This window comes from Medicago sativa, chromosome 4 (assembly GCF_051527215.1).
Source record: "Medicago sativa cultivar Bolivia chromosome 4, Bolivia_mono, whole genome shotgun sequence".
NCBI classification, from domain to species: Eukaryota; Viridiplantae; Streptophyta; class Magnoliopsida; order Fabales; family Fabaceae; genus Medicago; species Medicago sativa.
Genome location: NC_140752.1, coordinates 49,195,706 through 49,198,528, shown reverse-complemented (window position 1 = coordinate 49,198,528; position 2,823 = coordinate 49,195,706). Strand labels below are relative to the sequence as shown.

Here is a 2,823-nt window from a genome sequence, read left to right as displayed (position 1 = left end):
AATGTTTACAACTGTAAATAAGTAAATTTGTTCTTACACTTGATTTAACAATGGTATTGTAAACTGAACAAATGAACAGAATCTTTAAGATTTCTAAGATACAAACTTAAATAAGATATAAATAATTGAACAAGTGAACAAACGTGTGGTAAATAAAGAAGATACATAAACATTCGGAGCTTTATTATATATATATTTGAATAGCAATCGAACAGAATACATATCTCATTCTCTCTTAGGTTCAATTGAAATGAACAATAGCTCCACGTTTATTTATTGACATTAGGTTTATACTTAAAGGTGAGCAACAAGGAAACATTATTACATTAAAAAACAAGCTTCACCAACACACTAATAGTCATTCTTTCTGGAACACGACTGGAAGGGCACCACCATCGAGGGCCAACAAAATCTTTCCATTCTCACGAATAAGACCAACAGTTCCACATTGATTCTTACAACTAGGGCACACCTCTGTAGGGCACCATTGAATGTTATAGTTGCCACTAGTTTGGGTCTGCACAATCCTAAAAAAGTTACCTTGTTGCGATCCTGCACCATTATCTCTTCCAGTGACAATCAATCTCCTTCCACTTGTAGCATCTTTCTCACCTAATCTCCAGTCTGTTGACTGCCCACAACTTGTGGATGTTAGGAATGTAACTCTCAAGTCTCTGTTAAGCCTAACATTGTCATCATCGTGATGAGGAGCAAAAGGAGTGAACTTCACAGCCACTCCAAGTGTCCCTTCAGTGTTGTCAAGACCAACATGCAAAGGGCATGGCCCGTTTCCGGTGACCAAAGTGGAACCTCCTCCATTGCCTCCGATAGCAGGCCTGATGAAGTATTCCTCATCATCCTCAACGGGTTCACCACTTGTGTCGATGACAAACTGGGATATTGATGTTTTTGCCATCAAAAGCCACACATGAGCTAGTATGAATATGGCGAGGGATCTAGTTGACATGGTTGTTAATTGATTATAAACTTGTTTGCTCAAACTCAAAGGCTATGAATAAGTATAAGAGGATTTAGTGGTTGTGTTTTTCTTGTTCGTTGTTGGGCAAGGTATTTATAGGACTGATCTTGTTACCATGCATGCATGCAATGCATAAAATGATTGACGAGTATATGAATAAAAAACCAATTAATTAATACATGATTCTTTTTTTCAATTGTTAGTTGTATCTTCAGGATCTAATACAGCATTAAGACAAAAATTAATCAACCTTATTGAGGATAGGTGGCGTGTCAAGGAAAAAGACTTAACTTGTGTTCTTCCTTTGGATCGGGGAATTTTGTAAGGATGGAAAAAAGAAATATGAAAATGGTGAAATATTTTCTCGTTTCAATCGTCGAAATGATGCGTATAAGACCAAAACTTGTAGAAGTAGCTAGAAACCAAAACACTTTTATCCACTTCCAATTTCGGCCGGTACATCTCTACTATAAAGAGAAATATCAATTTTTAGGTTGATTTAATGAATAATGTATAGTTTTTAATATAAATTTTTTTTGAAGAAATTTTTTCAATATAAATTAGATACACGATTTATTTAATGAATTCAAAAAGTGAAATTTTTCTTTTAAAAAAAATCAGAGTAGTAATAATTAATTTTCTAGTTTACCCTAAAAAAATTGGGTTAAATATATTTTCCGTCCCTATAAATATTATATCTTTTCGTTTTAGCCCTTTTAGAATTTTCCTTTGACTTTTAACTTTCAAAAGTTTTTCATCCACACTCTCGGTCTCCATTTTAAGTTAGGTTATCTTGGAACATGTGTGAAAATTGACAGTTAGAAGACTAAACACAATATTAAGTAGAACTAGTGTAGTGTTAATTGAAAAAAGTGGAAGTCCTATATCAGATGGATCACACATTCGTAGTGTAGTGTTAATTGATAAAAGTACTAGTAGAAAATATATAATTATATATTTCATTATTTGAAAATGTTAAATTAAATAATTAGTTTAATCATTGTTTTTTTTTCAACAAGTAAAAATAAAATATATTAAGGAGAATCAACTTTAGCACAAGGCGTGTCAAAAGCGACCTCAAAAGTTTACACCATAAACAAGTCTCAATCAAAGCTTACGAAACTAGATTAGTCAATACTGTTATACCCTAATTTTGGACCTAAAAATACTTGTTCAATTCTTCTTTTCTTGCATTTCAAGTCATTTGAACTACCCCTGATCAATTACATCTTCCTCTGCATTTTATTTCAACATTACTTGCAAAATTCACATAAAAGGGTATTTTAGTCATTTCCTATGATAAAATTTCTTTCAATCTCTGAAAAATTGTTTGAGTCTTTTCAACTGGTTTGAATAAGTCCTTATTTCAATTCTATGTCAAAATCCATTTCAAAAATTGCATTTGAAGTCATTTTGAGTCAGTTTAGCCCCTAGGGGCATTTTAGTCTTTTCATGTGTTAAAACTCTGTGTAAATTCTAAAAGTTGTCTCTGAGTCTTTTAATTCGCTTATATAAACTCTTGCTTTAATTCCTTGTTAAAAATCATTTTAAAATTGCATTTGAGTCGTTTCAAGTCATTTTAGTCCCTAGGGGCATTTTGGTCATTTCACATAAAATTTCTGATTCATTTTAATCTGCTTTGTTGCTTTTAATCGTCTCGCTCTACGTTAATTTTCAATTTACTTTTTCAATTCAATTTTAGTTTTAATTTTCATTTTGGTCCTTGTACTTTTGTTATTTGCATTTTAATCCCTTTTTAAGTTTGTTAAAGTCAAAGTCAAGGTTTGTTACAAGTCAAGTGCCACATGGCATCACATCATTGGTCCAAGCATTCCCACATCACC

At 32.3% G+C, this 2,823-nt stretch overlaps 1 pseudogene; it reads right to left on the bottom strand.

The window, feature by feature from the left end:
- Positions 1-346: 346 nt before the first annotated feature.
- On the bottom strand, positions 347-967 carry LOC146929541 (kunitz type trypsin inhibitor 104 pseudogene; annotated as a pseudogene).
- Positions 968-2,823: the final 1,856 nt, after the last annotated feature.